This window comes from Tenrec ecaudatus, chromosome 1 (assembly GCF_050624435.1).
Source record: "Tenrec ecaudatus isolate mTenEca1 chromosome 1, mTenEca1.hap1, whole genome shotgun sequence".
Lineage (NCBI taxonomy): Eukaryota > Metazoa > Chordata > Mammalia > Afrosoricida > Tenrecidae > Tenrec > Tenrec ecaudatus.
In genome coordinates this window covers 298,732,256-298,757,054 of record NC_134530.1, presented here as the reverse complement: position 1 = coordinate 298,757,054, position 24,799 = coordinate 298,732,256, and the positions used below count along the sequence as shown (strand labels likewise).

Sequence of the window (24,799 nt, the reverse complement as noted above, 5' to 3'; positions counted from 1 at the left end):
AGCTGGCCAGCTCAGGCTGCAGCCACCTCCTGCAGACCTTCCAGTGGCTAGGAGGAGGCGACAACTGGGCTCACCAGAATCAACTGAGGCTCAGAGGAGAGGGCGTGAAAGGGCATCGAAAAGGCGGGGGAAGCCTGAGAGCAGAGGCTGGTAGGTAGCCATGCTGTTTTTAGCTACAAGGTTCTGATTCAGTGAGTTTGCACCTCATTTCAAAGTGGAAAACAGAGCTTACGCAGGAAAAGCAGCCAGCTGTGACCTCACCTGGGGGGGGGGGGGGGGAGGATGCCCATCATCTTTACACCTGAGTTTTACTACACTTAGAAAAACAAATGGCTCCGGGTGCGGGGAGCCTCAGGGGAAGCAGTGATCACCTGGGCAGGGCCAGACCTCAGCAGAGGCCAGACTTGGGCGGCAAGGTCAGTGTCCGGGTCAGGAATGGCAGCGGTAAATCCTAACCGTGTAAATGGTGTGTGAATCTTGCCTCCAACAGATTCCTGGTGACCATTTTCTAACCCAAGGCGGACACAGAACTCCCACAGAGAGAAAAAGAAGGGGAGGGGGCCAAAGAATGATCGTTCTGAAAAAAATGCCCCTGATGGATTTTTTAGTTTTTTAGAATGCATTTTGAAATGAGCGACAGCTAGCGAGGGAAGTGGGTTTTTGTACTTAGGCTATGGGGCCAGCTCGCTCGATCACTGTCCAGCTAAGCAAACCACTGGCTTGTGACTCCATTTGTTTCTTCATCGGTATAAAGGGGGAGGGGTCCCACAGCCTTTCCATTTCCTTGCTAGTGTTATTAGGAGCTCCCCAGTGGATCACCATGAACATCGGCCCTCGTGCACCACAGAACGAAACCCTGCCGGGTCCTGGCCATCCTCCCAGTGGGTCTGCGGGAGCTCACTACGGCAGTCTCAGGGTCCCCCTCCTTCACGCCCACGGTACCAAGCATGTTGTCCTGCTCCCCGATCTCGCCGACAAACACTACTGCAAGTGGGTTTGAACAGCGTCCTGTTCACAAGAAAGCAAGGCTTGGATACCAACATCATTTTCCCGCGGCGAGCCGTCTCCCGTTGCTCAGACTGGGAGAAGGTGTCCGTGATACAAATGAAACCCATTTAGAAGACGAGGGGGACCTGTCGCGGCGCCCACACTTCACGGATGATTTGGAGGTGGGCGCTGAGTTAAAAATAAAAGACGTGGAGACAGCATGGAGTGGAGTTTTCATTTCCCACCAGCGGTGCTCTGGTCTCCCGGGCCCACTGCGGACCATCTTGAACCATAATCCTTTTCTCCTGCCTCTGGGAGACAAAGGGCTGACAGGCTGTTTCTCAGAGCCTGCCTTCGCCCTCTCTGCCTCTTCTTCCCCTCCCCCCACAAAAATGGGCTGTCATTCTGGAGAATCAGTCAAGTGCTACAAATCACTACTAAAAGCTGCTGGGAGGTGCGCCCTCGAAGGAAGAATCTGTGCAGATCAAAATCTCAAGTGCTTACTTGCCTAGTGACTCCATCATCGGAGGTGTTGCTTCTTTTTAAAGAATAAAAACCAGATGCTCCAAACTGATGAAAGCAAGTGCCCTTTCAACACATTTCTTTTCGCGCACTTGAAACTCTTACCAAGAAGTGCTTCCCACACTCCCTTTGGTAGTTTCTGCACTTTTTACTTTTTCTTTGAAGTTGTAGTGCTGTGTGATTTCGACACCTTGGGTAAAATGATTCGGAGCTTTCTGTGGGTTCCCCAAAGGAGGGTAGGCCAAGAGAGCTGCTGGAATTCAAATGTGACACCCAGGCTTCCCTGTCTCCCAACACCAGCGCTTAAGCAATCTGATTCTTCTAGGCAAACCTGACAACCATCCATGAACACACACACACACACACACACACACACACACGTATTAAGCCCATTCTCTCTCATTCATGGCCACCCTCTCGGACAGAGGGAAACTGTCTCATAGGGTTTGCAAGGCTGTAATCGTTCTGGAAGCAGACTGCCACGTTTTTCTTCGGCAGAGGAGCTAGTGAGTTCCAGCCAGAGACCTTAAGGTTAACAGTGAAGTTTTTAACCCCTGGGCCACCTAGAAGCTTTCTTGTATCTACTCAGGCTTAGTCATTTCCAAACGGATGTACACAGACACGCCTAAGAGCATGTCTGTCCTCACCTCTAAGCTCTCCATCGTGAACTGAGTTCAGGAGAGGAAAACACAGAATAAAAGAGAATCAAGAGAGACAATCTTAGCCCTGCCAGTTTGTTGAAACCCAAGTCTTCGGTGACTTGACTTCCCTGAACTCAATGTCCTCTAAAAAATGAGGACATTCGACCAAATAATCCTAAAATTCCTCCCAGCCAGAGTATATTCTATGAGTCCATGTATCTGAATATGCCACAATGCCCCACAGCAATCCACATAAGAAGCCAAGGCCTGAGCCTAAGGGGTAAGAGGATGGGGTCTTGAGTGAGTACTGAATCAATGGTCCTGGATTCCAGACCAAACCTAACTTCTGGAGCATTGGTGGTGTGGTGGTTACATGTTGGGCTGCAATTCACATGGTCAGCAGTTTGAAACCACCAGCAGCTCCTCAGGAGAAAGACTGGGCTTTCTACTCCTGTATGCAGTTCCCGTCTCAGAACCCCACAGGGGGTTGCTATGAGTCAACACTGACTCGATGGCAGCAAGTTTAGTCTTTGGTTAACTTCTTGGTGGTTCATCAGAATTCTCACCTTCCATGCCAGAGACCCACATGTGAGGCCCAGCCAATGCACCTCATGCACGGTCACCATGTTTCAGTCCGGGGAGGCTTGCATGTGATCATTGATTCAGAGGTGCTTACAGAGGAAAACAGCCTAGGAGGAAAGGCCTGGTGACATACTTCCATAAAGCAGACAGTGAAAACTATGATCTGGTTCCCACCCATCCCTGGGATGACACAGAACTGGGCGGCACTTCCTTCCAATGTGTACAGGGTCATCATACGTCGGGGAGGCTCAATGGCACCTAACAAGGGACCACAAAGTTCCTGGGGTGATATCTGAGGAAGCTTGGTCCTCAGGGAGGTGAAGGTGAAGAGGATAGCAGAAGCCAACACTAGCTCCTGAACCAAGATAAAGGAACACAACGCAAGCATCTAATCCACATCCTTTCATGGAGTAAACAGATATGGGTGAGGACTCTCTAAGGGTGCAGACCTGTCCCTTAGTGAGCGATATCATGGCCTTCCCAGATACCACGCCAGAAAGCCCTCCTCTCACTTGACTCCTGCACCTAATTAGTCATCAAGCCTCTAGTTCTTACTCATTAACAGCTCTCAAGTCGGCCCACTCTTTCCATTCCACTCTTTCCATGGCCACTGCAGCTTCACGCAAACAGGATCCCAGCACACGGGCCAGGGATTAGCAGGGAGCAGGTGCTCCCAGATTGTTGGCTAAACATTCTTCTGTCACCTGAATTTCCACAACTGTTTCTTCTCTGGTTCCCAGGTCTACCAGCTGGTCCCTTATTGCAGCAAGTGCAGAGCACTAGACAAAAGACACGGCTAGATTTTTCAAGCTGTGGGGTTAAAGTCCTGCCATGGGTCTGCATTACCTTCTAGATAAAATTCAAATTTCTTGGTTTGGCTCACACAAGCCACCTCCTGGGCCAGTCTTCGAGGGGGTCTCCAGCCAGGGTGAGCATGAGTCTCCACAAGGTCACACATGTGATTCTGCCAGCCGACACTGACGTGTACTTCCGCATTTCCTTTGCACATGCTGATCCACGTTGCTCTTCACTCTGAAAAGCTTCCTTTGAGGAATAGGTGGTGTAAAATCCTCTCTGACACCCCTTGGCCCATCTCATTTGCTTTGTGTGTTCCTTATCTAGCTCTCTCGTGGTGTACAGGTTGGGCTGCGATGCACGTGGTCAGCAGTTGGAGGTCAGCAGCAGCTCCACGGGAGAGAGACTGGGCTTTCTCGTCCAGTCTTAGAAACCCACAAGGGGTCGCTGAGTCAGCACGGACTCGATGACTGTGAGTTTGGTTTTCTTTGATCTATATTCATATAGTAGCCGTTTAGCACAGAGGCATGGTTGCCTTTACTGTCAGTTGACTTTACTCCCAACACTAGATGGTCAGCTCCGAGACATCAAAGAACCTGATTTCTCTGAAAACTTAAGCTCAGTGCTTTGGGCAGACTTTGACCTATAGTGATATTCAAGAAATAGCTGTTACATTTATATAGAATCAAGAGCTGGAAAGCATGGTAGATAGCAAATGAAGAAATAGTCTGAAAGGATTTAGGGCCTTAGCGTGCTTCAAGTTAGATAAATGTGTCAGAGTCAGAGTGGGACAAGAATTCAAACTTTCTCATCACAGCCAGAATTAACTCAATAGCCATGAGTTGTTGTTTGTGTGTTTTGGGGAGGGGGGTGGAGAGCTTTGAGTTAACTCTCTGATGGGTTATCAACCTTCTTATCCTCTTGAAAGATGCTTCTCAAAGTTTTTTCTTAATTTTTGTTAGCATCCTCTCATGTTAGATAACCTAGTTTTAACTAACAACCCTCAAAATTCCAGTTTCCAACCAAATCTACTCTAAACTGCTATATCCAATTATTTGCTTCCTCAATATGGTGCTGATAACTCAAATTCTAAACAAGAAAAACATGGGCAATAATAATAATAACTATATGGGTAATTGTAAAAGTCCATTTTCCTCTTCCACTTAATTCCTTTGGAAGACAATAACTGTTAAAATTAAAATAATGACATTATGGGATCACTTTTTATTACAGGTAAGATAAATAAAGCAATAGACAAATGTAGGGGGGAAATAGTTTTACTCTTATAAATTTCTTACAGTTTGTGAGAAGTATTATAGGAGTAACTGTACATAGGCTGTGACAAATATTTGTATTATAAATCAAAGAGCAAGGGCAAAACACCGACATGCACCGATACACACACATTTATAGCTGAAACACCAATAAAACCATTCAAATAAGACAGTAACATCATAGAGGAATACAAAAAAAAAACCTAGCAAGGAAAGAGAAACAAAAGAAATTGTAAAACTATATATAACCACATTAATAATTATGTTAAAGGCGAATTTCTAAACTCTCAAATTAAATGGTGGGGAATTCCAACTGAATCTAAAGCAAGAGTTAGTCTATGCCACCTGAATGAGATCCTCTTGAATATAGATAGTACCTCTTTATGTAAAAGGATGAAAAATTACACATCACACCAAGCCAACAGTTGTAGCCAAATAGGTCTCAGTAGAATTGGGATGGGGAATTACCATTGTAAAAACGGTCATTTCATAAAGATTAAAACATATATAGATTTAAAAGGCGTAGCAATTCTAAGTGTGTATGCACTTAATAACAGAAACTCTAAATATCTGAAGGAAAACAAACAAACTTTAATAAAAGGATCAGATAAATACATAATCATAGTTGGTAATTTTAACATTCCTTTCTGAGGAACTGATAGAATACCTAAAAGAGAACTGATAATGTTCTCTGTGCACGAAGGAATTAAGTCACAAATCACAGTAAGATATGCAGAAAATCCCTCTGTGGAAACAACCACATCTAAGTAATTTAAGGGCAAAAAAAGAGGAAAATAAATTCAATAAAAACTAAATAAAATAAACTAATAAAAATGAATGGAGTGAAAGTTATACTTAATGGAAATAATAGCATTAAATGTTTGTACTAAATTTTTTTAAGATTTCTAAAAAGCAAAGAAAATTAAATCCAAGATAAGTATAAAGAAAATAATTAATAAGGAATAAATGGAATTGGTGTGGGGCAGAAACCTGAGAACATTAACAGTGCCCAAATTTGTTTTTATAAAGATGAGTAAGATTTATTAACCCTTAGGAACCTCGATTATAAAAACAAAGAAAACTAAGTTACTAATAGTAGGAATGAAAAACATCACTACAGATCCAATAGATGTTTTAAAAAATGATAATAAAGGAATGGTATAAACAACTTTATGCCAATAAAATTTACAATGTAGATAAATTAGATATATTTCTTGAGAAGTGAAAAACACAATTTACCAAAACTTACCCAAAAACAAACAGAAACCCTGAAGAATTTCTCTTTTAGGAGTCTATCATTCATTATCAATTTATTTTGCAGATTAGTAACAAAAGTCTTTGTATTCTGATTGTGGTGGTAAAAACATGACTACACATGTGAAACTCATAGAAAATAGTATATCAAAAAAGTTAATATTATTATTTGATTTTGTTTTTTAATCATTTTATTGGGGACTCATACAACCCATCACTGATTTTTATGTTAAAAAACATTTTTTTTAATCTTTCAACAAAGAAAACTCCAGGTCCAAATAGATTCCCTGGTGAATTTAATCAATTATTTTCAAAAGAAAGAAAATTAATCTTACACAGATTCCTTCAGAAAATAGAGAAAAGAGGAAAACCCTCTGACACATTTTATAAGGCCAACATAATACTAAAACCTTGTAAGTACCAAGTAAGGTAAAAAGAGAGATTACTGTTCTTAATGAACATACCGTATATACTCATGTATAAGCCGAGTGTCTCAGCACAAAAAATGCACTGAAAAACTGGGGTTCGGCTTATACGCGGGTCAGTGGCATGAATGGATTCAATCTGGTCAAGACTGACTAACAAAAGGAGGAAATCTCATGAAGCCTGACATAGAGTTAATAGCAAAGTGGGTTCGAGATGCATGGGAAGACATTCCAGAAGACATGGTGTGACGTGCCTTCCAGAAATGTAGTATTAGTAATGCTATGGATGGCAATGAAGACTGCACTTTGTATGAGAATGACAGCAGTGATGGTCATGACGATGGCCTCACACCAGCTGAAGCTCCGCATTGGGATACGGATGATGATGAGGAATCCAGTTTTGAAGGATTTTAACTCTTTACATTTTAGCTTGGTTGCTGATTGAGCTCAGGGAATAGTACTCTTAAGGTATCATTGTTTTTGTTGAACCTATTTTCCACTTACTGTGCTGGTTGATTAATGTTAAATGACTTATTGTCCTTTTATTTATGTTTTTATTTTAAAAAAATATTTAAATACATTACCCCACTGATGTCTCAAATTTTAGTAATTTCATTTTCATTTGTTTTGATTATTGAAAGTCACTAATAGCTTCTGCATTTTCCACCCTAGGCTTATCCTCGAGTCAATCAGTTTTTCTGGTTTCCCAGGTAATCATTAGGTACCTCGGCTTATACTCGGGTCGGCTGATATTCGAGTATATTAGCTATTAGCACAAATCCCAGTAATATGTGAAGAGAATGGAGTAATAGCAACTTGTTTTTTTTTTCCATCTCAGGAATGAAATGTTGGTTTAATATTTAAAATCCATCAATATAATTCACCAATAAATAAAGAAAAACAATAAACATTTTAAGAGAAGCAGAAAAAGGACGGTACAAAATTAAATAATCATTCTTGTTTGGAAACAATGACCAAAAAAGATTTTAAAAAGCCCTCAGAAAATTAGGAATGGAAGGAAACTCCCTAAATCAAAACCCAAAATAGATGTGTGTGTTTATATATGATATATAGACACATGCATATATTGTTAAGGCAACTATTAATACCCAACAGCTAACATCAATCTTCGTGGTGAAATAGCCAACGCCTCCCCTTCAGGATGAGTACACGCCTATAGCGCCCACTTTTCACCAAGTCTGCACTACATTTCACTGAAAGTCCAAAGGTTGAAATATGAGGAAAAGTATAAATTAAATGCATAAAGTTTCTAAAGGAATAAATACATGCATTTTTATTCACAGGCAGCATGATTAATTATGTAGAAAACCCCTTGGTTTTCTTTCCCCCTAAAACTAGTACAGTGATGGATCGCGGCGGCTGGCTGCTATCAGCGGCCTGCTCCGCACTCACGGCGACCCTATGCAGAGCAGAACAAGAGGTCCGCGCCATCTCCATGCAAGGTCATGGAACAACATCCAACAGCATGGCTTTCTATGAACATTAAAGAAATTCTCAAATAGGAAATTCCAAACAGTTACAGTTATTATTACAGTATCAAAATACACATAATCCTGTAAAGTAAAAAGAAAAACAAATCCAACACCTCTTCACTGAAAACCAGGGGCACGTGGCTGAAATAACATATTAGGCGACAAAGTCATATTTTCAGATTCTAAGACTCAACATTATTCGGACCTCCACTTTTCTTAAGCTGATCTCTTAAATTTATTGTGATCCCAATTGAAATCCCAACAGAATTTTTTTTAACAGAAGGGGAGTCTAAAATTGTTATGGAATTATTATTGAATTATTAAGCTTTGGAAATTCCGGAAGAAAATGGAATTAAAAGATAATGTTATTTCCCCACAAACTTTTGAAGCCACCTTATGTGAAGGAGTTAGCACACAAATCAACCTTGAAAAAGAACAAAAGAATTAAAATACTCACACAACTACCGGATTTCAAGACTTAGCATAAAGCTACTTTAATCAGAGGCTGGCTATTTGTTGATACTGGAGTCACTATGGAGCAGCAGCTCAATGAAAAAGAAGAGCGAACTCTGAAAGGAGAACAACCCAGAAGGGGCCGACTATTTTGTACAAAATTGCCAAGGTACTTTGATAGACAAAGAAAGTCTTTAAGATGAATACTGTTTCATAGATGTCCATAAGTGCTTGAGAAAAATAAACCTTCATGCCATACATTTACAAAAAAATGAGATGAATCACAGGCTTAAATGTTAAGGCCAAAGCTGCAGAGCTTCTAGGAGAAAATAGATTATCTTTAGAACCAGACAGCAAGCATAATTGTTATGAATGCAGATGCATGAAAATCATTCTTTAAAAGAAGAGAGCAATGTGACTTTATAAAATTACAAACCACTCATTTGAAAATGTGGCTTAAATGAAAAAGAAAGTCATACAATGAAAGAAGATAATTGTATATATATATATATATACACACACACACACATATATATCCTTCGCATAAAAAAGGGAAACAACTCTATTTTTTTAATGGCTGACAGTTCTGAACAGATGCTTCACCAAACGAAATAAACAAATTGTTAATAAGCACGTATGCAGTCACCAGGAAATGCCTTAAAACCTTGAACAACTATTTCCATAGTAGCTAAAATTAAAAAGAAAGACAACACTAAATGTTGGTGAGGGTGTGGGGAAACTGAAACTTTTGTACACCAATGGCGGGAGCATAAAATACGACCACTTTAAACAAATGGCAGTTTATTTTAAAGCAAAACCTAACCTTCCATATGCTTCATCAATTCTTCTCCCAGCCAAAGGAATCCAGGTTCACCAACAACTACCTGTTAAAAGCAGCAAGACAGCAGCTCTCTTCACAAGTCTTTAGACTTCGCAACAACACAGATGTCCAGAAACACATGAAGGGATCAACTGTAATGTATACGTACAGTGGAATATCGGTCAGCATTTAGAAAGAAGTGATAAAGCACCAGTGTGTGGAACAATGTGGATGAATGTAAAAAACGGTATGCTGGACCTCAGGGCAGACACGAGAGTACATACACGGAATGATTCTACTACCATAACGTTCAAGCATAAGCAAAACTCGCCTATGGGAAGAACAGGAAAGATGCCTGTATGGTGAGAAATCTGAGTAGTGATGGACTGAGGAGCCCTGGTGTCACAGAGATTAAGCACTCAGCTACCACCTGAAAGCTTAGATGTTTGAACCCTCCGATCACTCTGCAGATGAAAGATGGGGCAGGCCTCTTCCTGAAACACTGACAACCTCACAAACGCAGTGGCTCTCTGATTCCATGGCAATGGCTTGGGGATGCTTTGGTGGAGAGGCAGTGAGCAGGCCCTGTGTGTCACCAGTAGGTAAGCCCTGGTGACTAATGGAAAGACGGGCAAAATGGATGACTAATTGAAAGACTGGCAATCATCAAGGGTCCCTCAGAAGAAAGGCCTGGTGATCTGCTGCCGCCATTCTCAAGGTCACAGCCTCAAACACCTTAAGGGGCACAGTTCCACTCAGCACACAGGGGGTTGCCACATGTCACGTTAGCAGACTTGTTCAAGACCACTCAGAGGATCCTTAAAGAAATCAGCTCATACACCACGAGGTCAGGCGGGGCCCAACAGGAAGATGCAAAACACAGGCTCTTGTCTGGAGTATGGGAATGCCAAGTACCTTGATTAGAGTGCTGGGGACTCGCATAGGGAATTTTATCAAAACATGGAGTTGTACACCTGGGGTGGGTGCATCTCCTCTGAACCACAATAAATGAGTTGCAGTCAAAATCAAGTAGATGCACTGTCCAGGTATGGGTCAGACCAGGGACTGTGCCTCTTCTGCACAAGGAGAGAGTCCACCGAGAGGCATGCATGAGGGGGGCAAGGCCGGGCAGGGCAGGCAGTGGTGAGAAAATGCCAGGGCCTCTGGGGAAGAACAGTCGTCTGGGGTAGCAGCGAGAAGAGAAATAGAGAAGACTGAGTCAGAAGGGGAAGGTACAAGTCAAACAGGAAGGCGTGCGTAAGCTGAACGTTACAGGCAGAAGGCAAAAGACAGAGAATCGTGTTTCAGAAGATCCCAACTGCCATGTGAAACATAGCAAAGGGCCCGAAGACAGTGCCGTCTGGAAATTGTCCTCCGCCTCCCTCAGAAGCCCTGCTACACACGTTTCATCATTGCCTTCCATGCAATGCCTTCTTAGGACCGGCATCGCCCCCTTTGCAATCCGATCAGCGTCGCCAGGCAATTACCGCTTACGTGTCAACATAGACACAGCAGGGCAGTGAGCTCTTGAGCCGATTCATCCCCTTGGTAAGTGAATGAAACAATGATCACAAGCCCCAACGAGGGAGCATTCTAGTTAACTGAAGCCCCAGCTGGCCTCAGGAACCCGAGATAATAATTCTCTTCCTTCCAGTTGAATTAATAAGACAAGCGGGAGATGACTCACACGCACAGTTGATGAAACAATTAATGCCAACTCTCCCTCTCTGAATCATCCCCTCCAGTGAAAGAAACAAGCAGAAATACTAACCTTGGCTGGGAACACAGACAGCAGGCATGCACACTGAACTGCAGTGTGCATGCAGCGGGGTCAGGGACCAGCAGGCGCGTCTCAGTCTGAAGAGTAAGTCCCACGAGTAAGTTCCAGTTACACGCGTGCTAATCAGCGCCGCTTCCTCTATTTTAGCTTCCAAGTGCTGGGCTTACTGGAATAGCCTTTCTGAGACATTCCTATAGAATCTGCTTACTCGAGGAATTTTTAAAAAGGAGAACAAGGCCAAAGGACAACACTGGCTTCTGTGGCCCAAATGGGAGTGAATAAGCAAAGCCCACTGAGAATTCCAGCTGATGCCAAGCAACAGTGATTAGCCAATGTCACCAGGGCCACTAGTGTGAGAATGGCTCGATCCAAAAGGCACTTCCTGTTTCCAGTGCTTGAGATACGGAGAACCAAATACTCAGGGGGGTGGGGAGAATCATAGAAAACAACCAATCCCGTGACAGGCGAAAGTAAAGAGAAGGGTAGGGGGCATCGCTGGGGGTACAAAGGGAAGATGCATTTGGCTTCTAACTCAGATGCTGGAGGCTTGAATCAGCCCAGAAACACCTTGGAAGAACGGCCTGCTGACCTCCGATGGAAACATCTGCCATTAAAAATCCTATGGAGCATACTTCTCGCCTCTGACATGTGTGAACAGGGTCAGCAGGAGTCATAATTAATTGAGCAGCAACTGGTAGGCGAGGGGCAAGGGAGAACAAGGGCTTTTCAAATCTATGACGATGCTTTCTTAACATCCCTGGCCATGATCCCGAGTGTGGCTCAGGGTAACTGTTAACTGTGTCGTAAAGTTTATCATACCTGGAATGTCTACGAGCAAGATGAAAACGAGTAATTTCTTAAGAATTACAGGCCTACAATATAAAACAACAAATTTTATGCAAAACAATGTATCGCTTCTGGTACCAAATTACTGATATAATTAAACCGCCAGGGAGGTTTTAATATCGCATACAGTTTTTCCACCTGCCTACTGCTCCGCCCCACCTTCAGAGGGTGATCCTTGAACCAGCAGCTCAGGACAGTGTGAGAAATGCAGGCCCTCTGGTCCTACCCACACCCTTACTGAGTCGGGAGCTCTTGGCAGGGGACAGGGGGAAACCAGCAGTCCACGAGTTCACAAGCCCTCCAGGGATTTAACGTATCCTTTTGTTTGAGAAACATGACCTTGGTGGGCTCCTTCGCTCTGCCATTTCTGAACACCTGTCTCTCAGACAAACAAAAGTGAAGATCCAATCGACTTACTTTTACACCACTGGGCCCCAGGAGCTCTGTCTGAGCCACACAGTCAGGGAGTGGCTGCGCCGGTCTCAAAACCCACTCTTGACTTAGAGCCATTTAAAAAGGAGCTCCGAATGAATCGTGTGGGTCAGAACTGCCACGGTGATCCCCTTGGCAGATGAAGATGCTCAGGGTCAGGAAGGTCTATGACTTCATCCGGTCAGTTAGGAAACCAAGGACCAGGATTAAGACCAAACCCGCTTGACTTGGCTAGGCCCTTGTGCTTGGTGCCTCCGGGGCAGTTCGCTGGGGGTGAGGGTGGGGGGACGGCAGCTCTGCCGTGTATGTGTAATTGGAAGGTGTACTGCGATATCCCATTAATAATAGGAAACCTAGGTTATCGCCCCAGCCCTGCAACTCACATTCAAAGCAATTCCACGCAATGTAAGACTGAAGTCACATTTGGGCTGGCCCCGTTCGCACACACGACTGCCACTCCAATGGCTCAGTTCCGCCCACCTTGGTTGGGCTCATCCCCAGAGCGCCAGATCCAGAAGAGCACCATCTGGCGAACAGGCCACGGAGCTGAGAGTGCTCCCACGGACATCAGAATTTGTGAAATAGAGGCCCAAAAAGTTAAACGAAAAGAAACGGAAGAAAACCACAAGTGTGTGGCCATCAAGTTGATCCCGACTCGTGGTGAGGACGTGAGAGTCAGGGTTCCTGACTCCGTAGGTCTGGGATGGGGTCTGACAGCATGCTGCTGCTGTTGGGGGCGGGGGAGTAAGCCCACTAACCCCACTGCTGTGACGTCAATTCTGTCTCACAGGGACCCGAGAGAGGGTTTCCAAGCATGGAAAGCTTGATGGGAGCAGACAGCCTGCCTGTCATGTTTCAGGAATTAGATCACCAGGCCTTTCTTCCTCAGTGCTCCTGGGAGGGGTTGAAGTACCACTCTCTCCTTTTTTTTTTAAATCATTTTACTGGGAGCTCTTACAGATTCCACAGCATTCCATAATTCAGTCACATCAAGCAGCATTGTACAATTGCTACCACAATCAGTTTCCAAACTCTTTCTTTCTTCTGGAACTCCTTGATATCTGCTCCCCTTTACTGTATCCCCCCCCCACCATATCCCCTAGGAACATTATATATATGTGTGTGTGTGTGTATGCATATATCTGTATCTTACACCATCCAATAGACCCATTCATATACAATCTGTTGTTCGATCCATCAAGTGGGATTATATAGGCATCAATGGTATCGGCTGCCTATTTCCTCCTTCTACCACTCTTCTCCCATCCCCCCAGGGGACCGCTACTCCTGTGACGGTTTCTGAAGGCTCAGCTATCTTGGCTTTCATGTATTGATCTTAAATATACAAATGAACCTATGCAAACCTGACATGATTAATGAGGTAAAAAAATAAAAACCATAATGGTAAGGGGCGGAAATTTTTAAAAACCAGAGTGGTGCAGCGATGCTGTCTCCCACGCTGGAGGTAGCATCCCTTCTGGGTGGCCCTTCTTAGAGGGACTGTCCGGTTATCTTACAGGCGGGTTTGAGGTCTCCACTTTGTCTATGCTGCTTCACGTCAATTGGATTGCTTACTTTTTAATTTCTGATACCTATTCCTGTCGACACCTCGTGATCACACAGGCTGCTGTGCTTCTTCCGTGTGGGCTTTGCTGCTTCCCTGCTAGATGGTTGCTTGTTTGACTACAAGCCTTTAAGACCCCAGATGCTGTCTCTTTTAATAGTGGAGCACCATCAGCTGTCTTCACCACATTAGCTTATGCACCTATTTTGTCTTCAGTGATCGCATCAGGAAGGTGAATATCATCCAACGCCACATTACTAGAGCACACCATTCTTGTTCTGAGGGAAGATTGAAGCAGAGGCCCAAGTCCTGAGGGCATGGGAGGGGAAGAAGCAAGGGGACTGAGCAGTGAGACAATAATGACATGAGGCAATAATTAAGGGCACAGCGGAACAGTCAGGGTTCTAAAGTTGATGACATGGCTAGCGGGGAGGGTGTAGCTTCTCTGGTTGTGTCTGATCAATGGGGTTTTATCTGAGAGGAATTACTGAGAGATGAATGATGCGGAAATATGATAGTAGGGCAGGAGGAAAAAGAAAAAGAGAAAAGAAGAAAAATGTACATTTATAAATGTAAATATATAAATATACACATGTCTCTCTCTGTGTGCATCTACTTACATACATATATATACGCAAACGAAACAAGGAAGCAGATGAAACGCCAGTCCAGGTTAGCAGCTGAACAGAAGCCCCTTGCGTGGTCCAAGAACCGACCACAAATGGTGGAGGGGAAATTTCCGTACGCTTTTCCAATCCTTTTTGTTGATGGCGTTTCCCTTTTTCAATAAGGTCAGGTGCTTTTAAATATGTGTACAACACAGAAGATGATAGGAAAGGAAGCAAAAATATCCCGGACAACATCAACTATTTATTCTGACTTCTTGTAGGCATAGAATTATCCAGTAATTCACAATTCTCTCTTATGTTATACGAAGCTAGAGTATGGTGCAAACATTATCACGAGTTGCCTCTGTACCCAGCACACCGCCAGACGCCGTACATCATGCGACTTTATTGTCAACAGCATAAGGAGCCAACCGTAGCACACCGGACGAGGGGGCACATTTTCCTCAGATTCACATGGGGTCCCCTAGTGTGGGAATTGACTTGACAACAGCTAACCCCACCAGCTCTCACAGTGGGGGACAAGTAGACCTAATGTGCTCCTGTGTGTGTGTGTGGTGTGTATGTGTGGTGTGTGTGTGTGCTCCTGTGTGTGTGTGTGTGTGTGTGTATGTGTGTGTGTGTGTTTGTGTGTGTTGCATGGCTTACAGTATTTACACTGTAATTCTTGGCCTGAACAAGCCTATCTCCTTTGAGGTACAGTCCAAACATCTACAACTCTGTGTAGCCATTCAGGAGCACCCGCCCCCCCCCCCCCCGCAAGGAAGAAGTAGTACAGCCCTCTGTGCACAGCCCAGGTAGGGCATTTAACATGCTGTACGGAGAGAGGAGGCCCCCCCCTCGGAGAACTCCCCTCAGACAAACTCCCTGAGGGCGGAGCTGGGCTTGTTCCTCAGGGCCCCTGGCGCTCACCCCAGTGCCTGGCCAGTGCTGTTTATGAGGTGAGTACATGGATATCAGTGACAACCTGACTGGTGATTTTCCCTGGAGACGTCAATCCCCCTGCAGCAAGAAGTGCTTTGTTGTTTTGTGTGCTCTGGGCTGCCTTTTGTTCACTGAATTGGGGGTGGGGAGCTTGGAATTCTTACTGGTTTCAATGTTGCCAACTACATGTGTCAGTGGAGGGTGCCAATGTGTGTGTGTCAGCACATTGGCCTACATGTGTTGATGGAGGCAGTGACAGAGCTTGGATGGGATGCATGTAGGGAGCGGCTTTCCCACCAAGGTCACCCTCAAGGGATGACTGTAGGATGGTGTGACCAATTTGGGTCCCACTAGAAAAGTCACCCTTGTCTTCTGAGAGGAGCAGAGCAATAGGTTACATCGGGTGAGTCTATGGTGAGCAAAGGTACAGCTCAGTTAGCAGACATCTTCTGATAAGGGTCAGAGAATAAATGTTTTTAGTTTTGTTGACCATACAGTTTCTGTCGCAACTACTCAATTCCAGTTCATACTGCACAAGCAGCCAGAGAAAACCAACAAAGAAATTGGGGGTGACCTGTGTTCCAATAAAACTTTATTTATAAAAACAAGCTGCCATGGCTCCTCCACCCCACCCCGACCAAAGCCACAGTTTGTCTATTCCTGGTTGGAATAAATGCATCCCTGCTGACTACTTGGACTGAAGCGTATAATTCGAAGATGGCCATCCCTAAGCTTCCAAGAGACATATAAACGCAGCAGCAGGCAACCTTCCAGTCCACTGTGTGCAAGGTCACCGAGAATGAGGAGCCAGCTGGACAGCGCCTGACAGCAACACCAAAGCCAATGGAGACCGTGGCCAGGCTGCCGGGAGGGTTGGGGTGGGAAGTGGCTCCCTGGCCTGGTCACCCTAGTGGGATGGCGCTGGGGAGTAGTGGCCAGAGAGGTGACGAGCTCCATGTCCCACTCGGAAAGCCAGCCTGGTGGACAGAGCAGCAGGCTGTGGACACTCGGTGCCCTGCACAGTCACCGCGTCTCACACTCTTCTCATTCTCTGCTCACCAAGCAACCACCTGACTCCCCGTGGCTATTCTTCCCAGGAATCTGTGCGCTCTGACATTCTGCGCCTGACAGCAGCGGAGCAGCTGCGTCTCCAGGCCAATCCAGGAAGAGCTTCCCATCATGATGCACTTTCCCACATATCCTGACCCCGGAGAGGGCCCGGCAGGCTCCAGCCAGCCTCCCTGATGACATGATGGAGACAAGCCACTTTGTATGCACGGCCGCAGCCCTTGCTGGGATGGTGACACGGAGGGGCCCGCAGGATTGCATTTAGGTTTGTAGGCCTATGTAGGTGTGGAGGGAAAGCTGGCCCGGGTTTCCTCCAGTCATCTAAAAGCTGGAGCATATCAAGTGAGAACACAGCCAGATACCCATGGCTCCTAGAGACTAGGGCTGCGGACACAACAAGATGCAGTAAACCGTTTCCGCCTTTCCTATGGGGTGGGCTGGGGGAGGGTGGTAGGATAGTGCCTGGATGGTGCAAATGGCTACCATGCTTGGCTGCTACCAGAAAGTATGGGATGGAAGCTGGAGTCCACCCCAAAGTGCCACAGCAGAAAGGCCTGGCAATCTACTTCTGAGAAAGCAGTTCTCCTCTGCTACTCATGGGACATGGGGGCACCGTGAGTTTAAGTGGACTCAATGGAAACGGATTCCAAATCTTTATCATCTTGGTGAAAGCACCTGGTGGCACAGCAAGTTAGGCTTGAGGTTGCTAACCCCACGGTCAGCTGTTCAAACCCACACGATGCTTCTTGGGCGAAAGATGGGGCTGATTGGTACCATGAGGATTTTACACTCTTAATAAACTCAAAGACCAGTTCAACTCTCTCTTAGAGGGCCAATCTGAGTCAGAATCAACGCGGTAGCAGTGAGGTTTTCTGGGTTTTGGTTTTAAATCATGATGAAGGGTCAGTGATGGACGAAAATGGCAAGTCCATTGGCTCTACTAAGCTAAACAACCAGGGCTCAGAACTGACATCAGAAGAGTTGTAGCCACAAAAAGATGAGAATGAGGTTGCCTATTAACATGCTTGGAGTCAAATGAAGGAGAGTGCTTGGGAAGGTCAGGCTTTGCTTCCCAAAGGCTGCCAAGCAGGATGTGCAAGGCCCGATACCTGTCGACCACAGAAGGAAGGCAAAACAAACTACAAAGGAGCAGCCCTAGTAAGGCCCTGTTTTCCTGTTAACTGGGACATGATCCCTTTCTCTCGGCCTGGCCCACACCATAGAAGCTCATGAAAACCATATGGCATCACTGAAAGGCCAGTTCCCCAGAAAAAAAAAAAACGCTCTGGCAATGCGCTGCACTGGGAATGCTGGGTTCCCCTGCACAATCCAGTTAGGAATTAAACATTATCTGCTTATTGGTCAATTTTTTGAAATGTACACCAACAGCTGCAGCAGAGACTGACTCCCAAGCATTCTAACATGAGAGAAAGAGAGAGAGAGAGAGAGAGAGAGAGAGAGAGAGAGAGAGAGAGAGAGAGAGAGAGAGCTCCTTCTCCCTGCAGCTTCCTCTCTAGCTAAGTTCATCCTTGTCAATAGCATGCTTGCATTGCTTCTTGGCCTTTGGGCTAAGGTCAAGTGCAATAGCTTGCTCACATCATTTATCTGTACAAAGATGGCCATGCCCCTTTGTGGTCATAGCCTGTCACCTGTGATTTCTAAATAGGATTATCATAAATCGGCAGGATCAAAGACAAAATGGTGATATTCTCAGCAGTCCTGCACAGTATAATTTTGAATGTGGCTAAGCTGTAAAAATGTGCCTGGATAGCACGGTTGATGATTCTGTTATAAGTCAATCCGCTGCCATGCAGTGGGCTCTGGCTCCTGGCGACCCATGTTGGCCTGGGTTGGACTGCAGCTCACAGGGCTTTCAACAGCTGATTCTCCAAAAGTAGATCACCAGGTCTTTCTGCCAAACACTTATGGGTAGACTCAACCTGTAAATCTTTTGGTGAGAAAGCAAGCACTTAGCCCTTTGTTATACACAGGGATTTCAGATGTCTGGTGGGGCAGTGGGTTATGCAATGGGTTGCTAACCACAAGGTTGGCAGTTCAAAACCATCAAATGCTCCATGGGAGAAAGATGAGGCTTTCTACTCTCATAAAGATTTACAGTCTCAGAAACCCACAGGATAAATTCTTTGCTATCCTATAGGCTCACTAAGAGTTAGAAACGGCTCAACGGCATTGATTGAGTGTTTTGTGGGAAGGAGGTAAGATGGCTGGCCCTGGAGGAAGACACACAATCCCAGTAAAATCCGAACAAACAGGAAGGCAAAGTGGCAGAGAGGGAAAGAGAAGTTCCCAGTTTATCCCATGTAAAAAAGCCACATCCTCAGGAAGCCATTCACATGGGGTCAGGTTGACATAAAACACATTCACATGGAGTCACATAGACATAAAACACATTCACATGGGGTCAAGTTGACATAAAACTTAGCTACCACACCCAAATACCTTCCCTTTCCAGGGACTAGACAAGTCTGGCCAACCTTACTTCCCAGGAGGACCCTCGCTGTACCTCTTCTCAGACAAAAAAACAAAACAAAAAACAAGCCAAACCCACTGCCATAGAATCAATTCTGACTCATCGCAACCCTACTGGACAGAGCAGAAGTGCCCTGGGACTGTAACTCATTATAGGAATAGAAAGCCACGTCTGTCTCCCTCAGAGAAATTGGTGGTTCCGAACTGCTAATCTTGTGGTTGCCAGCCCACTGCATGATCACTCAACCAGATTTGTTTCTTCCTCTGGCAGTCCATGGTAATGCCAATATTCTCTAAGCAGAGCATAATTTAAAGAAATCACTTCTTCTGTGGTCTTCCTTATTCGCTGTCCATCTTTTGCACACATGTGAGGCAAATGAAAATGCCATGACCTGGGTCAGGTGCACCTTAGTCCTAGATGTGACATCTTTGCATTTTGACACTTTAAAAATTTGCCCAATGCAAGGGTCTACGCACATATGCACCACAGAATACCTATTTTACATGTTACAAATAGGTGTGTATTTAATTTGCATCGAGAGAGAGGTCCTGAGTGGGGCAGTGAGTTAAATGGTGGGCTGCTACCCACGAGTTGGCACTTGAAACCCACCCACTGGAGAAAGATGAGGGTGTCCAATCCACTGAAGATTGGTAGTCTTGGAAACCCTAAGAAGCAGCTCTACTCTGTACTCTAGGGTTGCTATGAGTCAAATCTTCAGTCTATGCGTCAAAGTCAACTCCACGAGGTAAAATGGGCTCAGTAGCAATGAGTCTGAACCGTTGCCTCATCTATAGGATGTTTAAACATCATTTAAGCTTATATGCAGGTATACGTGTCTAAATAAATGGCCAACATATCCACGATTCAAGGTTCATGCGCCGGAAACAGAATTCTGGATGTTATCCCTACTGTCTTGGTCTGTTCCTAAGCCGGGCTTCTCTCTCTCAGAGAAGGGAACCCCATCCACCCAACAGGCCCCCGGAGTTTTCACTTCTTCCGTGCCCTGGACTTCTAGCCCACCAGAGAGTCCCACCTACTCTACGTGTGACAAGGAACTGAAATCCACCCACACCTCTTCATCTCCACCCTTCTTGTCGTGGTCAGAGGCTTGCAGCAGCATCTGGAATGGTCTCCTTGGTCGATGCTAAGCCCACCTACCACAGATCCTCCACTGACGACCACAAGAATCTTATTAAAAACATTCTATTGCCCCATTACTCCCCTCGTTTACAAACCTCCGAAGTTCCTGCAAGAGGTTGAAGAATGGCCTCAGATGGGTATGCCAAGGTTCCAACCCCGAAGCACTGGGCACGACTTGACTTGGAAAAAGGATCTCTGCAGGTATAAGTAAGTGAAGGATCTTGGAGTAGAATCAGCCCAGCTTACCAAACCAGGCCTTAAGTTCAGGGAGAGGTGTTTTTATAAGAGAGAGTAGGGCAGTCGTGACCCTGGGGGAGAAGGCATACGAAGAGAGAGGCAGAGGCTGGATTGATGCAGTCATGGGCCAAGCCGTGTCTGGAGTCACCAGCAGCAGGAAACAGAAGGAAGGCCCTAGCGTCACAGTCTTCCCAGGGCCCTCGGGCTGCCCATACCTGATTCCAAACCTCTGCCCTCCAGAGCTATGGGAAAGCACGCTTCTCTTGTTGTAAGCAGCATGTTTGTGACAATTTGCTAAGGAGGTAGGTTAGGAAATTAACAGAGATTCCCACTCTATTTAGAATAAACCTAAATTCCCCCCTGAAGAGCCCTGGTGGTGTAGTGAGCAACATAGGGAGCTGCTAACCGCAAGGTCAGCAGTTCAAAACCCACCCCACAAGTTGCTTCTCAGGAGAAAGATGAGTCTGTCTGCTCCCATCAAGGAAACCCAAAGGGGCAGTTCTGCTCTAGTCTAGAGAGTCACTGTGAATCAGAAATGACTTGATGTCGATGAGAGTTGCGTGTGTTTTTAGCCCCTCTTCATGGTTACAAAATCCCCAAACCCACAGCCACCGAGTTGATTCCAACTCACAGTGACCCTACACAGGATTTCAAGGCTGTAAATGTTTACAGCCCACATATGAGAGGGTACACCCAAAACACTGATGTTCTTTTTGATGTAAGGGGATAGTGCATTTGGAGTCGGTTCCACCAGGTCAGACAGCTGTTCATCAAGCTTTCTATTTAGAGGTTCTAGAAAGATTTCATAACTGGGTCACAAAAAAAGGCCTGATTTGTGGCAGATAGGGGACTGGTTTTGCCACCACGACAATGCACCTGCTCGTGCAGTCATCTCAGTGTGCCAGTTTTGGGCAAAGAAAAACAGTATGCCACCTTTGCCCACTCACCTGACCTCCTCCGTGCAGCTTCTTTTTGTTTCCATGAATGCAGAGGGACATGAAAGGACAGCAATTTGACTATGTAGAAGAGGTAAAGAAAAAAATGAGGGAGGGGTGTCAGCTATCCAAACAGATAAGTTGGGAAAATGTTTCCAAGCTTCGGGCCTCTGTTCAAGTCCTTCCTCAACACAAGAACACTTTGTTCTAATAATCCGGCATTCTGTGATGCTCACCCTCTTGGCATGATTGCTGAAGACACAATGGGTGCATACGCAAATGTGGTGAAGAAAGCTGATGGTGCCCGGCTATCGAATGGTATAGTGTCTGGGTATTAAAGGCTTGAAGTTAAGCAAGCAGCCATTCAACAGAGAAGCAACAAGCCCATGGAAGAAGCACACCAGTCTGTGAGATCACAAGGGGTCAAAGGGATCAGGTAACAGGCATCTGAAGACCCAAAATAAGCAAACAAAAATATTGCTGAGAACAAGGCGTTCAGAGCAGAGACCCAAAACCCATCTGTAGACAATGGAACATCCCCTCACAGAAGAGTCACACAGAAAGGGAAGAGTCAACCAGGGTGCAATATAGTACCAATATAACACATAACATCCCTCTGGTTCCTTGAGACTTCCCCAGCCCCCCACTATCATGGCCCCAGTCCTGCCATTCACTTTGGGCTACAGTGGAGCATGTGCACTGGTACAGATAAGAGCTCACGACACATGGAATCCAGGTCAGATAAACCCTCAGGAACAGAGATGGGAATAGCAATACCAGGAGGGTAGGGGGAAGGTGGGGAAAGGATGGATGAAGGGGAAACCAATCACAATGACACATAATCACACACCCCCAAGGGGGATAAACAACAAAAACTGTGGGGAAAGGGAGACAGTAGTTGGTGTTAAGATATGAAAATAATAAGAATTTATAATTTATCAAGGGGTCACAAGGGTGGGAGGGGGAAAGGGAAGGAAAAAAGAGGAGCTGATACCAAGAGTTCAAAAGAAAGGAAATGTTCATAAAATAATTATGGCAACATATGTACAAATATGCTTGATACAATTGATGGACGGATTGTTATAAGAGCTGTAGGAGCCCCTAATAAAATGATCTTTAAGAAAAATAAAAAATAAACAAAAAAAAAAGTTTCCAAGAATGGAATTGCAGTTTTGACAAATGTATTAAATGTAACGGAGAATACTTTGAAGGTGATAAGGTTGTTTTGTAAAAAAAAATTAAATACAAAATTCCAGGGTTTATTTATTTTGGGGGGGCGGGGGGGCTGCCAGTGTTCTGGATCCAGCGTACCACCTTCTACCTGTCATCTCTCTCCTGGCTCCAGTGCCAGGCACTAGACTGGTTCTGGTCATTCGCTCTACATGCAGGGCTCTCCCCCGAGCCCCACTCACATACCCCCACCAACTGTTCACTTCACATCACATCACATCACTGGGCTGCTGAGCACCATGCCCTGGGCAGGACTCTCTCTATCCTCCAACACTGTTGTGAGCCATCACCAAGCAATGCCCAGCTCCTGGCCCCACTGGCTGGTTTGTCAAGTAAATCACCAGGCTTTTCCTCCATCTCCGAACACACCTGCTCTATTTTATGTCTGCCTGGAAATAGAGTGTATTTATGGGTTTGTTTATGGTCTGCCTCCCCAGTGAGAAGGTAAAGCTCTGTGTGGGCAGGAACTTATTGCCTTCTATCTGTTCTATCCCCGCTGAACAGAACTGTCTGGCCCAGGGTCGGTACTGAGTAAATATCCGGCCGGATAAGGATGAATACATCATTTTTACTGTCTTCCACTAAAAGCCTGACTTGAGAGCACCAGCGGGAGATAGTAGCTCAAGATCATCTCTGTTACCATCTAGCATACAAATTATGCTTTTGAGACTGTCTGAGGGCTCTAAAAGGCACTCGGGTAGAGCTGTGGCTTCTGGGTTGGGCTGCTAACCACAGGTCTGGTGTTCCAATCCACCCAGTGTGCCGCAGGAGAAAGACGAGGCTTGCTGCTTCCTTAAAGACTTACACTCTTGGAAATTCACAGGGGCGGTTCTACTTTGGCCTATGGTGTCACTAGGACCCCAAACGTGATCCAACAGCAGTGTGAGGTTTACATGCTTCTTCTGATCCCTGAAGAAAATGCAGTTGATCAAAATGGAGCTTTTCCAATTTTATCATTTAGGTGAAGATAAAGCGCACTGTAGGACAGAAGCTCACAGCCCACCAGCCACGTGACCTTGGCAAAGTACAGAGAGTCCTCAACTCAGGACAGACATGTGCTCTGGTCTGAAGACTGGCAGAAGTCAGTTCTGCCCTAAGTAGAATAATTATGTTTTTAGTGTTCATTGTTATTGCCTTTTATTATCAGAAATTTTAAGATTACAGGCTTTATTTGTCTCTGAGGCTTGGCACTATAGCACAAGCAAATTAACAGCTGCAACACTGCATGCTGTGTGCATATATATGCATATATGTGGTAACTATATGCATATGGTAAATATATGCATATATATTATATATATGGTTGAATGCAACAATAAAAACAAGAAAGGATGGTTGCAAAGAGTGGTTTCTTGCATTCCACTGTCATAACTCCAGAACCATCTGCAATCCCCTCGCACGAGTCTGAAGGAAAGAATATTTGCTATATCTATATCTATAGATCTGTAATACAAACAATTTTAATGTAATTTATTCAACAAAATCGTTTTTCTTATATTGGACCAGCTCAGTGATATTGATAAAACACAGACCTGAGAGTCGCCCTATGTATTTAAATTTATTTTGCAAACTGGCAAGTGCCGTGCAGATATGGAAGAAGATGAGATGTGATTTGTGCTTGTCACATCCCCAAGACAGGCAGTTCCCTGGGTCCAAGCCTTCAAGGGAGTCTGCTCTGCAGCCTTTTGCCTGCACTTGTGAATCGGAAGGCTGTTCTTTAAAGAGAGATGGCTGTGAGAATGACGAGGGCAATGAATGTATAAGGGTGCTTTACTCAATTGAAGTATGTATGGATTATGATCAGAGTTATATGAGCCCCAATAAAATGATGTATAAAAAAAATAAAAACCTTTATGTAAATAAAACAAAACAATAAAATGAAAAAAGAGAGAGATGGCTGTCTTCCCTCAATCCCTTTGTCCCATATGTACCGCATGTATCTCACGCTGAGAAATTCTTAACAGAGTTAAAATCCAGGTCTGTTATGAACAAGGTTACAGCAGCTACTCTATACGATACTATAAACCCACACATTCCCTTTCATTGTCTCACAATGAACACGCAGTTTTAAATCTGCCCCAGGCATGTTTTCAATGGAGTCCCCAGTAGTGAATGATTCACACATTCAGCTGCTGACTGGAAGGTTGGCAGTTCAAGTCCACCCTGAAACACTCAAAAGAAAGGCCTGGTGAGCTACTTCTGGACAATCAGCCAATGAAAACCCTACTGAGCACAGTTCTAGTCTGACAAATGTAGCCGTCACCATGTGTCAGAATCTAC

General features: G+C 45.0%; 1 protein-coding gene across 4 annotated transcripts in view; it reads right to left on the bottom strand.

The window, feature by feature from the left end:
• ATXN1 (ataxin 1) overlaps positions 1 to 24,799 on the bottom strand; it is a 477,765-nt gene that overhangs the window by 409,007 nt on the left and 43,959 nt on the right. The window lies entirely within an intron of this gene.